We start from the raw sequence: 15,841 nt of genomic DNA, 5'->3' as shown, positions 1-15,841 counted from the left end.
CACCACACTGCAAACGCTGATAGGGCTGGCGAAGCATCGGGAGGTTTAGCAAGACGGCATTGCGTTCACTAGCTGTAATCTCATTACGCCTATACCAGGCAGTTGAAAAGCTTTTAATGGGGAGGGAGAGGGGCTGCAATTCCCCATAAAAAGGTCTTTCTAGGCATGCAAATTTTCCTTATTTTTAACTTTTGAAACTGAAATTCCCATTGCAGGTCGTTGGCATTAAGTGGTTTTGGGGAGAGGGTTGAGAATACCTGAAAGAAGCTGATTTAGTCAAGTCTGTGAATGAGGTAGAGGCCAAAAGATGTTATTTAGCCCATGACAGAAATGAGTAAAACTGTGCATTTCCACAGAGGAACTTTTTAAAGGTTAAAACAACAACCTCAGTTGTCGTTTCCTAACTTCCAAGTGTTCAGAGAAACTGCAGCCTCTGTCTTGCTCAGTACTACAAATATGACACACGCAGGCCTTGGATGGATGAGGTATGACTTGAAGAGCAGCTCAGACAGCTAGCAACCGCTCAGCCCTATCTGCCCCCGAGAGAAAAGGACCAGACTCTCCAAAGGCAAGGGAGCCCAGACACAGATCCACAGAAAAGCAGCAGCTTTTACTGGCGGCTGTTTATCAGGAGCCCTAATTCCCAGCCAGGTTCCCAAGCCAGACCCAAATACCTCACTTGTGTTGAAAAACAAAAAGCCCTCAAAAATCCAGAAGAGTACCCGTGTTTTACGGGAATACACCCGGCAAAGACATTTTGGCAATGTTAAAGTGCAAAAGGTACTTGAATTAGCAGGAAAAGGGGAATGGTGTCCTGGTGCTACCCTCCTTCCCTGGCATAGCTTTGCTTCGTTGAAATCTTCCAAGGGCACAATTCCCACAGGCTCCCGGGGGAGACCTGCCTCTGCCTGCCTGCAGGTCTCCGTCTCAGCTACCCAATGTCCCACAGTGCGTAGCAGCCTCCTTCAAGCTCAGGAGATCCCTCAAAACACCCATGAGAGGAGCACCACGTGGTAGATGCTGTGGGGGAATTTCCTGAAGTCTGAACCCAAGCCAGAGCCTCGTTCCAGGGTTTTGACAGCTTTGTTTGCTGCTTAACAGAAAAATGCATGCTTGAAGCCATTTGTGGGCTTCCTCACCACTCCAGCGCTGCAGCTGGCATCAGGCAAGGGCAACACTGAGCCTGTCCCCATTTAGCAAATGTGAGGCATCTAGTGTCAGACCCTCTCCTCCCTGCCTCATGGTCACTTCTGCCTGGCAATGGTGATGAACGCTGCTGCTCAGAGCACTTCCTTCAGCTTTCAGCCCCACCGGGCTGGATCCTGAATACCCTGCTGTGGTCGTTTCTCCCTTTCACTTTATTGGACTCCTTTTTGCCTGGCTAAGAACAGAAGATGTGGTATTTGGCCTGCCACGCATCAGCCTCTGCAGATTTTGAATCAAAGCATTTAGGAGGACTATCCTCCAGCAAAACGGGGCTTCATAGGTTTCCATTTTCACCACAAACACAAACACACCCAAGTGCAAAAACATCAGTCCCCCATGCCTGCCTCTTTCTAGCTGCCAAACTCAGAGGGGAAGGCAAGATCCGGTGTGGCAAGCAGCTCCTTTTAATCATCTGATACTGCATTTCCTAAGACTTCGGCGGTGCTGTTACACATCAGTAGCAGATCTGTTCAGACGGGGTTACAGGAAGGTGGTTGTTTTCAGGGTACAAGGGCCCTTCTGCTTTCGAGCCAGAGAGCTACAACTAACAAAAACATTGCTGGTAAACCATGTGTTAGCAACATACTCCTGATTTAATCCAACCAGATTTATTGTTGGCAGCATGAAGATTTCAGCAAGGCACACCATGATTTTTTTAAAGGAGCACACCTAATTAGCTGTATTTAAACTAATGTTCATTAGTCCTTTTTCCAGAGCAGAATCTAAACAAAAACACACACTGAGCAAGCAGAATTGAGCATTTTTCCCTTGATTGCTTTCTGTATTCAAGCGGCTGGATTTTGCCTTTTGTGGTGAATAAATTGAATTTTCTCAGGCTGTAGCAATCCTTTTTTGAATTCACATCTTCCCCAGCATCTCTCCATGCAGCAGCTCTCCACCATTTCCGTAGGGAGCTCTTCCTGGCATCAACATGCAAGTGCTGAGATCACACAACCCATAATCAACTCACGTACTTCAGTAAAGAGAAGATGGAAAAGAAGCAGCCTCAGCATCCTACCTCAGTACCTGGCTTGCTGGATTGGAGTTAACTCATTGCAAGATTCGTTGGCTGACCTGGTGGAAATCTGTAGGGCTAATCCTTTACTTCTTGGGGAGCTGTATCTCACCCGAGCACAAGCATCTCTCCAGCAAATCCTACACTGCAGCTTGTAGGAAATGCTACAGCTGGGTGCTTTTGTCACTTCATAAGAAGCACCAATTTGCAGAGGTAATTTATTTAGTCCCAGACAACAAACAGACACCCCACTGCTAACATCTCTAATAACACTTTCATCCGCCAATAAGTTACCAAGCAAACACTTGTAGATCATTATTTCTGTCTAAATTTCATCTGGTACCTCCATTGCTCTCCTTCCTAAAAAGCCTCTTTAAAATGCTAATTTTTCTGTAACTAAATGGCTTTTTTTTTTGCATCAAACCACCCTTGCCATTCATTCTTTCTTATTATCCTCCTGAAAACAGGACACAGCTATGCTCCTGATAGGTAAATGGAAAAGACTTCCTAAGCATGGTACCCAACTGACCTACAAGGCTCTCTCCCATCTCTCCTCCGTGCTGATTTTGTACTGAGGTGCTGGTATATGACCCAGACATTCGGACACTCGCTTGTGGGCTGAGCAGTCCCACGGCCGGACTAGCTCTGCCTTCCCTTCACTGAAGGCTGTGGGAGCGGCGAGAGCCCTCGTGGCATCGATTTCGATTTCAATGGAGGCCCCGTGGGATGCAAACATAGCGGTGTAATTGCTGTTGTTCAGATGCAATGCAGATGTCTGTAACCATTTGGGATGCTGATTGCCCTGACTCAGTGCAAGGTCCTTGGCCAACTGATAGCATCATAGCACAAAGAGGATAATCATTTTTGATTGCTACAAGGTACAGCAACAAAAGCCGTCTCTGGGCTCCTGTTCCATTTTGGCATCTGCTCCATGCAACGTTACTCATCATCTACAGAGACCTCATAGTCTATTAAGTGGGGAAGTTGAAGACTTATTCTTTTCTAATCACTGTACCACCAGTGAGGCTTGAGGAATGAACAGTCAGCCCAAATCCCCTGTCCCCACCCAGCCTGTCCTCTGCTCCTCATGCTGAATACATTAACTCTACCAGAAAATATTTGCACGGATCAAATTTGGTGGGGGCTGGAATCCAAGCCCCTTAAAAAAGAAGTTAAACATACATTAAACAATAGAGAAAATCAAGTGTTTTGCAGCTTGGAGGCATGTAGCATTCGCTCATTAAACTTTAAACATCAGATAAATTAATTATATATGGCAACAATAGGAACTAAGCCTGGTCTGTGTTTTTAAGGCATCCTAATTGAAACCAGAGCTGGGTTTGCACTTCCTTTGTGGCCCAGGTGGACGCTCGCTGTCCTATGAGCATAACGAGGGTGTAACAAAGGCTTTTCTCCAGCCCTGCAGCCCCTGTTCAAGATCACAGCAGCTTGCTCAGTTTGAGAGCTTTCTTCCTCTTGTTATACAATGCAGGGAAAGGAAGCAGAGATTGTTATTGCTGCAGAGAGCTTCGGCTTTTGATAATATTAAACTGTTTAGGTTGGATGTGAAACCTGACTTTGCCGAGAACCATATGGTGCTTAAATGATGTTGCTGCCTTGCAAGTCCGCAGGGTGGAAAACAGGGCCAAATTCCACAATATCTGTAAATTACCAAAGCTGTGAATTTAATGAAGAAAGAAGAGAGGTTAAGGAAGTCCTGGCTTTGATGGCAAAGGTATAACTGAGCATGGGAATACCCAAAGGGGAGAGAAGAGATTACCTGCAATAAATTATAGCACCAGCTCAGGTATGGATTTAACTATCACCATTAAGGGATGAGGATACTCAGAGGAACTCGGAGCCCGCAGGCCTTAAACAGACACACTCACCTCTCACAAGCTGCAGGGAACATCATCGCTGTAAATCTTTCTACATCAATAGAGAATGATCCTCTGTGATATTTTCAAGCTTCCCTTGTATTATAACATGGCATTTTCTGCATCAGGACTGTTCACCCAAGGACAGCAAGCTGCACGTGAGAGATCTCATTTGGGGCTCTATGGGACCAGCACACAAACACAATCTCTCGGAGCACTTACTGCTCTCTATCCCTTCAGCAGTGCTATATGTAGTTAATGAAGTGCTTCAGCATCCTTCAGGATGAAAAGCATCATGTAAGGGTAAAATAATATTGTTAAATCTGAGAGGAAAATATGCACTCGTAGCCTGGAAACATTCTCCGTAATGGCAGGAATCATCAATCCAGACTTCCTCAGAGGCAATGACAACCATGGGAGCAATTTTTTTCCAGTGTGCCCAAGATCATATATTACTTTTCTGTCACATCAAGGACTCTTTTAAAAAAAACAACAAAAAAACAAAGTTTTTTTTAAAGGCTTTTTAAAAATTCTCTTTTAATTTACTCTATTCATCTCAGGAAAGGCAGAACTACTGGAACAAACATGTTTGATGTAAGGAAGTCTCTGTGAGAGAACCAGGGCTGGCAGCTGAATTGATGCTTGGATCACTGGGAAAACCCTCAGAATAAATGGTTACCAAAAGACAGGGATCACTTCTTAGGGGCCAAGCCTTCCAAGAAGCAGCACAAAAATCAACCATTACATTATTCAGGCAGTCTCATTAGCATCAGCATCCAGCCCGGACGATATGGCCGATGAAGGCAATGGCTCAAGCAGGATGCACCAGCTCCTACTGAGTGTCCTAGTTCATTCTCTGTCACTGTAAGAAGTCACATGATATGAACCCACGAGAATAGTCCACCTAAAACCAGACCAGGTATTTTGTGCTGTTGCAGTTCTCTAAAGGTTTAAAAAATCATCTCCTGATGTTCAGCCTAAATTATTGGTGGTCTATTTGTGTCTGTTTGTTTCGTGTGTCCAACAGATTTAATACTCCCCTGGCATGCTGGTGTTCAAGCCCAGATACATTTGCAGAGTGAGTACATCCCTCCTCTGCTTGGCTACACAAAACAAAAGTGCTTTCAGGCTGCTTCTGTGTCTTGCAGTAGAACAAGTTGCCCCAATCCCCAAATTAGCCAGCTGAAACCAGCACGCAGGCACCAGCATCACTCATGGTACATATGTGCATCTGAGTTCGCCCTTTGTGACTACAGATGACCAGACTTGTGCTAGGTGTTCATTAGGTCTCAGTATCGTCATACACAGCATTAATGGTAGAATCAGAGAGGCTTGGAAGGAACTTAAAAGGCCACCACAGCTATCTTACAGCCTTTCCTGACAGCTGTGTAAGCAGGTCCCAAGAACCCCAAGTACTGGGAATTCCTCACATCCCCACTGTCCTACCCCCCCATTTTGTCATCCTTACATTAAAAATGGTCCCTAATATTCAACATAGATCTCTGTTGTTGCAGATTGTTTCTTCTCTCTTCTCAGCAACTTTGGATGTTTGGAGACTATTTGGACACTTCGGACTTGTCTTCTCTGGTTCCCCAGCCGGTTTGCTGATTTGTTTTCTGCATTGCCCCACATGCAATTCTCCCATTTGAGCAAGCAAGAGACAAGTTACTGTGGACTGGGTAGACACCCTTGTCCTTTGCTGACACTGTGATCCCTTTTCTGTCTCTGCTCTTGTTTCCTCACACACAGTTTGAACTCTGCTCTAAACTAAGCAAACCTGGCTCTTCCCATTGTTCTCACCGCTTTTGTTGTCTAGAGCTCCAGCCACCCCTGTTCTTCAGACAAGACTTTCTAATATTTCAGGACCACATTAACCACAAATACACACAGGCTTCTCTTTTCCCATATCCATCCTAACTAGAGAGCTGGTCCCTTACAACAGAAATCCCTGTGACTCTGCGCCCATGTCATCCCATCCCAGTTCTCTCCCTCCAGCCTTCAAACACACCCAGCTCTTCCCAGAAGATATTCCCGGACTCATGTTAGTGACATCTCCCCAGCTCATGCTGTCCAAGGAGTCATGGGCTCACTGTTAACTAACTGGAGCTGGTCCCAAGGCCAACCCTTGAGCGACTTCCCCAGAAATTTCTTTCCATCCCAAAGCTCTCCTTTCAGCAAAATCCACTAGCTTTCTCTTTTAGAGATTTTTACGTCCCCTGCCTCCTGCCCCCAATTCTTGCATTTTTCTCCCCTCTTTTAGCTCACCTAGTCATTTTCCACAAGGCACCACATCAATTACTTCACTGAATCCAGCTAGGAAATACCATAGATCTAATCTGTATCTAGAAAAATCCATTATTTTATCAAATACATCAGATTCATAAGGCACAAGATGCTTTCAGCAAACCCAGGCTGCATTCTCTTCAACTTCCTATTTACCTATTTACCTCCATGCTTTATTTTTCTCCCCTGAACATTCATTTATATCCATGTGATTGGGGTCAGACTGATAGGCTCCAGTCTTTCCCTCTCCCTTTCTTTGATACAGGCCTCTCTTTCCTATTCCTTCAGTCATAGCCTACTTTCCCCCAGTTTGATAAACTCATGAGCCACCCTTGTTACCGGATTTGCAATGCAGCATTTTTTGCGCTCTGGGCTGGAGATTATCTAGCTTGTTTCTATCCCCTCACCACCATCTTGAGTGCACTCAGCTCTGAAATTGGCTCCTCTCATGAATGTGGTGATTTCTGCACCCACAGCCTCATTATCACTGTCCCACCTGATTTTGCCTTGATGCTTACTTCACTGCCTTGCTCATAACTGAGGCAAACAATTGGATTTGCTTTCAGGCCACGTTTAGGGTTATCTTTAATCTCAGCCTCAATCTCACTGCATAGCAAACTTCACTCCCTTCTATTTAAAATAGGGCTATTGAACAATACTTGTATTTGTTTAAATGTTCTCTGCGAGCTCTGAGTTATCACAATGCCAACACCTATACATTTTTTCTAGACCATCAGCATACAGACCTTTTTGCTGATGAGCCTCACCTCCAGGAGATGGCCAGGCAGGCTTTTCCTTGGAGAAATCTCCCGGAAAAGGACACCAGTGGAGAATGGCTTTAATTTCCAACTCTGTATCAAAAGCCTGAGACAAGACACGTTCCTGACTTATTGTAATCTTAGTATTACCAATTTCTATTTCCAATTTCTATTTCCAAATCTAATTTATAATAACAAAATCCTGAGGAGCAGCAGGGTGAACGGGGCCTGCCAGGAAACTAGCAGGTAATGAGGAGCAGGGAAAAAGGGACAGATGAGAGTAGAGAAGGCTCAGTGCGACACTGTAGGGAAAGAACTGAGGGATTCCTCGAGTGGTCAAAGGAGAGGTGAGCCGAGCCAATCTCTCCACGTCAGGGTCCCTGACGCCACCCTGGTGAGTGGATGAGCTCCCAGAATATATTAGATCATCACAACCAGCAGCAAGGCCCTTCAGAGGGTGCCTGTGCATGATATAAAGGAAAAAATAGTGCTTCTACTAGCGCAGAAGAGATTTGCCAAGGAAAAAAACAACTGCTGGCAGTCTAAGCTCCTGAATATGTCAAAATGAGCGTTCAAATCTTGTCAGAAAGACAAATTAAATTCCAGATGGGCTAAATCTGGTCCATCATAATGAATGGAGCTGTTACTGATTGATACCTGTTATGAACATGGCCCAGTGCCTAGTACTCAAGAAAGGATGGGCATTCACAGTTTCTAGGAACGAAATGCTACAAGATGAATAATCTAGAAAGTCTCCTCCAGTTTCAGACTTGCTATATTTTTATTTCTAAATGTTTGATGAGGAAGTAATTTGCATATTCTCCCCACTCCCATTAGCAGCAGATTATGGCATGAAAGCAGTGTTTTTTTCACACGTAGAGCTAGCACTGTGCTTTGGTTTCTGTAACACTGGAGAGCAGTTATTTCCTCCTGGCATTGGCCATCTATCTTCGAGGTCCTTTCAGTGTCAGATGGACAGAGAAGTGTCTGACAGCAGTAGGGGGACAGAGCATCAGACAGTGCTAATGCTCACTCCCCCACACACTCACTCAGCTTAAGCAAGGAAAAAAAAGGAATCTTTTTCAAAAAGAGGGGCCCAGATTCTCCTTGATCTAATCCCCAGGAGCACCAGCCTGTGCTCGTTGACTAGGGCAGGGAAGTCTGCAGTGACTTTGGTTGTCATTTAAGATTTCATTGCAAAATAACATTATAAAGGTATTTACATGACTTACGCCACCTGCATCCCACAGTCAGCCCATCCACTCTGCCTCACTGAGGTCAATGGGAGATAGTAACTGAGAAGCCTAAGGAAAAGAGCCACGCAATTACTTGGCTGCTCTCAAGAGGCAGACACACGCTGAGAAGTGGGACTTGGGTTCTCGAGTGACTCCATGCTTACTCCACCCTCTCCCCTTGGTGTGAGCACAATTCCCCTTGACATATTCATCTAGACTTTGCCTGAACACAGGAAATTATTTCTCTAGAAAAAGTCAAAATCAAAGCAGCAGTACTTCTGAAACCATAAAGGAAGCGTTTAAGTGGGGATTTATAATCCAGACATTGGTCAGCTTCATTTGAAATAACACTGCATGGCATGAAAGACATCAGAGAAAAACACAAAGCTACATCTCTGGTTTCTGAGGTCATCTATGTGCTGTGAAAAAGTGGACTAATTTCACACCAAAATCACCAAAGCTGGACCTTCATGCTTCATGCAGGAAACTCCCAGCGGGGTCTCCTACCCTGCAACTGCAGACCACCTCCTTCCCTGACATCTGAAATGTCCTCAATAGCTACAGCAAGGAGAACACAGTTTTTACCAGCCTCTTTTGTCTTTAAAGACTTGCAAATGCTACGGAAATTCCCAGCATTTCAATCTGATCACAAACCTTCACTAAAAAGACTTTCTCACAGTTTATTATGAGTACATTTTATGAAATGAATGTGGCAGTAGTCTGCTAATTAATATCTGTCTGGAATTAAATTAGAACAACTTCTAATGTTGCTTCCTCCCTGTCTGGTCACTTCTTTCAATCCAAGCATCCTCTATGTATCAGTCAAAACTGAGTTACAGAAATTCAAGCTAGAATTTTATCAAAAGGTGCACTAAGCCAAGACCTTAATTTGGATGGCAGAGGAAAGGCTGCTTATCCAGGAAAGAGACATTGAGAGGACAAATGACTGACCCTCCAAAAGTCTTCTGTGAGTTTTACTCAGCTGTATAGCTGGCAAATGTGGAACTTCTACTGGATAATTTCACATAATGCACTTGAACTGCTTTTAAGCTAGCAGAACAAAAAATAGATGGGAGGAAAGAGAGTTAAATAGCAGCTATTAAAAGAAAGACAAATTTTGCCTTTCATGCCTCTCTCTCATTTTTTTCCTACCTCCTTCTCTTTTCTATTGTTTTGGCAGGTGAATTTGAAGTACTAAATGCATCCCTGATGGGACTATACCAAACCAGTATTTATACATCAGGAGAAAAGCAAGTTTAGACAGTAAGCCTTGGTTACAGGCCACAATGACACCGCAGATTTTCTGTCTTGCTGCAGTGTATGAGAGAAAGACTAGCTTAGGAAAGCAGATATAGTCAGTGAAGTGAGAGAGTCTGAATAGGTATTTATTTACCCTATGGAGATCAGAATGAATGCTCTAAATAACATGTCCTGCATCCAGAGAAAGAACATCTTTTGTCTTCATGACACTGTGTCAAAGCAGTATCTTCAGAACAAACCTTACGCAAAACAGCCATTGCAGCTGTTAGGTGGGTGTACTGTTTCGATTTCACAAGGGCCCAGATTTCACCCTTGGTTCCCAGTCAGAATAGTCTGACCTTTTTCATAAAGGGCAATATTCATACAAATATAACTCTGCTCCTAATGGATACCTGTGAGAGGGATTAGCCAAAAGTAAGGGTGTGCGTTAGGACTGAACTAAGTTAATTTCCCATGGAAATAACTTAGTTTTAGAGTACCCAAACAGGGAACACAAACAACAGCATGTGAATGAGAGAGAATAAAGTCCAAATACTGCAACAACCTCACATTTGTTATGGACTTTCCCCACCTCCGAAGTTACTCTCTGCATAATTTATAATAACAAATATGCACATACAACTTATGAGTAAGTTAGCCTTGGTTAAAACAAGACTGCACTGGGAAGTCTAAGACCAAATCTACACAAAGAAAAAGGTATTGTACTAGGAAACACTGAAAGTTACATTAAAATACCAAACGCTGTTTTTGATATGACTCTTCTTCATTAGCCTGGGTTAAAGTGCCAGTGGATACATTTCTGTAGTGCAATGATTATTTCACCAACAGAGAATCCATTTCCAAATTTTATCAAGCACTGAAATTGTGATAGTGTCAACTGAGAAGTCAGAAAAATCCAAGTGAAAAGTTGGATCCTGCATGGGCACTTTCTTTTCTCCGAGTGCCCGGTTGGGTAGATTGTTTTCTTTTCACTCCCTCTATGTTCCCTCTCTTTGGGCCCCCACCATCATAAGGGCAACATCACGTCTCCTGGCTTACGGGCTGCTATTTCTGGAACTCCATCTTGCAGAAAATCATGGTATGGAAGTTATGATTCATAGACTTCATAGGAGTAGAAGTGTTAGTGAATTTGGGCAGGTGGCACAGTGGCATTAAGGACGCAAGATGGCATGACAAATGTCAACAGCTAGGAAAGTATGCTCCAGAGGTGCAGGACTTAAAGAGTTACAGGTCCCTGGGGAGTTATATCAAAAGCACAGAGCCCTTCACTTACATCAGACCTGGGAAACCAGACCTCATAAACACCCTAAGTTTTAATGTTTTTCCTGCCGTTTTTGCTTCTTACATCACAAGAAACTGCTGTGTCCCAGCCATCTTCTGCGTCTGTAACTTTTCCCTTCCTGGCTTCTGTTTGACTCTGAACTCTGCCTTCATCACCTCTCTCACTCCTTCCTGCATCACCTCTCAGCACGGACCAAGACATTACACCATTTCCTTCACAGCCTGCTCCTTCTCCAGCCTTGGCCATCCCCGGTGGTGCCCCTTACACCTGGCACTCTCTCCTTTCCCTTCTGCCAACATGCTCACCTTCTTGAATTCAGCTCCTTCCCTCAAATCTATTGCTCTCTCCCCCTCTAGCTCCACCAATTTTTAACCCATTTAATATAAAGGTACTTGACTGGTCAGTCACAGCCCAGTAACAGCAAGAAATGCCTTGCAACACTGCATGAGTCGAGGCATTTCAAATCTGAAATACTTTTTTAGGTGATGAACTCCTCAGCAGGCCTTGCCCAGCCCTCATATTGCTCTGTGCAAGCTGTTGAGATTTGTAATAAATCACAGCTTCCACTAAAGCCAGAACATGGTCCATTCTCAGAAAGGTGTTGGACCAGCTCCACAGTTGGTTTCCAAAGCATCCATCTTCACCTCACACTTTGTGCCGCAAACAGAGTTTTCAAACCTCTTTTTCAAACTGCTGTAAAAGAACTCTCTTATTCTGAGGAACTTTAAGACAAACAGTCTTAATAGGGAACTCTTCTTGTATGGTGGAAAGAGCGGATGTTCCTCTGTGGGCCAGGGGAAAGAAAATAACTCCTCTTAATGGCATTAGCCCCCAGCCTAAGGCTCCTGACCGCACAAAGAGAAGGAGATCTGAGGAATAGGAAAGGGAGCCTGACAAAAAAAACAGTTGTGCAAAGAGCGTTCATAAGCCTGCAAGAAGAACCGAGCACAGGAGTGAAAGGGTCACCAGCCAAAAAAATTTGTGAGCAATCTCCTAAAGAGAGGCACTGTTGTTACCGACCTCAGGATCCCATACAAAAAATGGCAGATAGGGCTGAGGTGGCAATGAAGGATGCTGAGCCCTGCTCAGTCCCTTTCTGCCACACCAGCAGCATCGTGGCCTATCCCAGGGATAGTGCAGTTGAGAGCCCCGGGATTTTGAGGGCCAGGGCAGTATAAGCCAGCTGGACCCCATTTTCTGGTGACAATCCACAAATCCTTCCCCTTCACACGTATGAACCCATTCATCTCACCGTTCTTCACAGCGTTGGCCGTCTCTCATATAAACACTGCATAGTGTGTGTGGCGCACTGCAATACTTTAAGGACATTGGAATGCACTTTATCAGCACTTTTAAACACTGCAGCTTTATGAGGGGAGTCTGAAAATGTATTTACCATTCCAGACTGTGCACAGATGTGCTTTTAATATAACATCCTGATGTTTTTCTTCTCTTCTCATGACCCCTTGCTGTCCAGGCAAGGGCGCTCACCCTTCCTCATGCCACCAGATGCTCCAGGAATTCTCCCTGAAGCACCAACCACGAGAAATTTCTATGAATAAAGCAGCTTCCTCATGTCTTCTGCTGACAGTCTTCTGTTGGCGCTATAAAAATTGCTTTATGGGGAACCTCCCCAACCACACACACTTGCCACATGGCTGTTTCTTAACCAATATCACAACTATTTATATTTCTTGAAGGATTTTCTGCCCCTGCATCGACGTGTGCACAGAGCCATTTGTTGCTCAGTGTGTTGCATGGCAGGTACACAAATTGCCACAGCAGCCCTGACAGATGGCCAACCCATGTCTCTTCTGGGCTCTTCCCAAGAGTAGACTAACACCCCAGGGCTGGAAACTAGAGGTATTGGGGACTGAAGGGAAATGTTTTCCAGATGAAGAGGCAGAGAAATCACTCCTGTGGTGCCAACATCACCGAGAGCTTTGCAGGCAGAGCCTGCAGGGAGGCTCTGTTGGTCTCGGGAGCACGTTCAGCCCCCACCTTAGCCCTGAAGGACTGACAGATGAAGATAGAAAACCCCCTTTGGATCAGGTGGTTGTAGTGGGCCAAGGGAAAGGGAACACTTTTTGGAGAGAGAAAAAGAGGAAAAGACTCTAGAAGTCAAGAAAACACAGGGAAAACAGAAAGGGGAGAGAACCCACAAAAGGACTTCCCTCAGGAGAAGCAAGAAGTATTTAACCCATTTTCTCTAATCTGAGGCACAGCTTTTACAGCTCCATTCCACAGAAGCCATTTTCCAGCTCTATTCTCCCGCATTTGTGATGTCTCTCTTTGAAATTTGCTATTTACAAAGAGCCTCCAAGATGTTACAGCAGGACAGACAACTGCCTGGCCAGTAAAGGTAGACTTACCCCAATCCCTCTCCAGCACTAGCTCTCGGTGACTAATAGCGAGCTGCTCACCAAAAAGGGGTTGTTACCACCCAGGATCTTCTCCAACATGCAGAAAGGCATCACCTCATCCAGAGGTTGGTATCTTCTGCCTCAGACATGTCTTAAATAAGAAGTTACTCTCTCCATTTCAGGAATAGGGCTCACATACATCCCCAGAGTCATCACTTATTACCCAGCTGACATCTCCTGTGAAACTTTACACCCTGTATCTTCCTTTTTCACTGGTCTAACAGTGATGCTGTTTCATTTTTCACACTGTCCAGACGTATTGACCATTTAGACCCTGAGAGGCAGGACAGAACAAGTTAGGAAAAGCATCACACCAGCACAGCTATAGCGCAATCTGTCTGACACAGGCTTTAAGAGATTATTAGTTTTCAGTATAATGAATATCTAAGAGCTCAATAGTAGGACTCTTCCTCAGACAGATTTTTCTTATATGTTGGGTAGTCTCATTTAGACCAGGTTCAAGTTATAGTGTATCTTTCAGGTAACAAGCAGGTATTGTAACTGGGGCCCCAGGAGCTGAGGACAGATGTGGGGATGCAGCCATAACTCAATCACAAATAGCTGCGTGAGGCCCAATGTGACCACTGCAGCCAATCACAAGCAACACAACACAAGACAACACAAAAATCCACAAGGCTGACAAATGACAAGTATTTAAAATAAACGGCTCAGCAAGGACTGGCTCAACAAGAGCATGATTTGTTCCTGTGTGAAGATTCACCTGAGACCCCATACGCTATTTAATCCCTGGAGCTGGAGCCAGTGCCCATTTACGTCAAGAGAAGATTCTCCATTTACTTTAATGGAGCTGGAACAAGCCCAAGCAGAACTGCATAATAAGCAATGGTTCTATTCAACAAGAGAAATAGCCTTCTCCCTAGTTCTCTCCTACTTCCTTGCACAAGCTTTAGGTCAGAATTAGGCGTTCCTACTTTTCAAGCTGTCTTCCACTGGGAGGCTAGGTATTTGAAACAAACCAACCAACCGAAGTAGCATTTTTGATGGGGAAAGAGATTTGTTCCATTTATAAAGGTGACAGCTTCAGATGATGAACTGGACTGTGCCTGACTCAAACATCTCATTTTTTTGAAGAATGTCGTGTTGATTTTATATGCCTCTTAGTTTCTAACCTGGGAGCTTCATACCTCTTGCTGTGGTTACATTTTCCTTTAAAAACATTTTGTCTTGGAGCAGTAGCTGGAGCCCACACAAATACACAAGTTGTAAAGACAACAGAGATATTTTTGCCAAGGAAGGATGGATGTAAGAGAACCTGACTTTAATAACCATGGAAACAAAACATGTGTATTATGAAAATGATTCACACTGTTTCGAGAACTGTTCTGCAAGGCAATAACTTACTGCCTTTGAGGCTGCACAGCAAAACACCACAAGCAGAAAGTCAGGAGAGACGGTTCCCAGAAGGAATACCACTCACCCTTATTTCTCTTAGGACCCAACTTATGATACAGCTCCCAGGTCCCTGCTGTAGTGAAACCTCAGAGCATACCACTAAAGCCTTTGCAGTCAACCTGAGTGCAGTGACCCATGTGCTGTCAGAGGTGGGCTAAGTTCCTTTCCATAAAGCTGCATTCATTCTGCATTGACCACTAGACATTGCAGGCTGCAGGTTAAAGCCAGGTGAGAAGGTCTATGTCACATCTCCACGTGCTGGGGAAGGGAGACGGACTGCTGAACCCGACGGCGGCTCTTGGCTCTCCAGGTCTCAGCTGCAGGCTTTCCCCAGCTTGCCAGGGTAGTTCATCCTGCAGGAAATCATTCACCTAAACTGGGGCAAGGATACCCAGCCTGCAAGCTTTGGCCAAATGATGATATACAAAATAGATACGGTAACATGCCCAGTCATTTACTGAAGGTTTTTCCTGCAAGGTCCATCAGCCCATCACCCCCAGGGTCACCTTCCCCTCACACTGTGCACGTGTAGGACCTCCTTTGCTCTCCTCACTTCTTATGCTAACTCCGAAACAAGCAAACAAACAAAAACCACATGTACCACCCCCAGCACACTGTAAACTGACTGCCTGGAAACAGTGATAGCTTTTAATCCTCCTGGCAGCACATTATAGAAGCTTTCAAACTCCAAACAAGCACTGCAATGCCACAGCCTTACTTGTGAAATTATTTATCATGGGTTGGTTTATAGAGTCTTTTATAAGCTTCATATTGGCTAATAATGGCCTGGAGGTCTTACGTTCTCCGGCTTGACTGATTTCATGTTTATGAGATTGGGAGCTTGACTCCTGGAAGAGATTTGCAGTCTGGAGCCATACTGTCTGGCTGACCTATATTTATGCAATAAGCCACAACGGGGTGCGAATCATGCTGGGCTAGTTCTGAGCCTTAAACGCAGAGTTAGGCAGAAGGCTGGAGGTCACGGGGGGCCCGCGCCCCATGAGAAGGGGTGTCAGACATGACTGTGTTGTTGGGAGTCGCTTATTTTCATGAGATGCAAATCAGAGAGACATACTTGCGTCACACGGT

This window comes from Apteryx rowi, unplaced genomic scaffold, assembly GCF_003343035.1.
Source record: "Apteryx rowi isolate R43461 unplaced genomic scaffold, aptRow1 scaffold_13, whole genome shotgun sequence".
NCBI classification, from domain to species: Eukaryota; Metazoa; Chordata; class Aves; order Apterygiformes; family Apterygidae; genus Apteryx; species Apteryx rowi.
Note: the sequence above shows the minus strand (reverse complement) of the source record.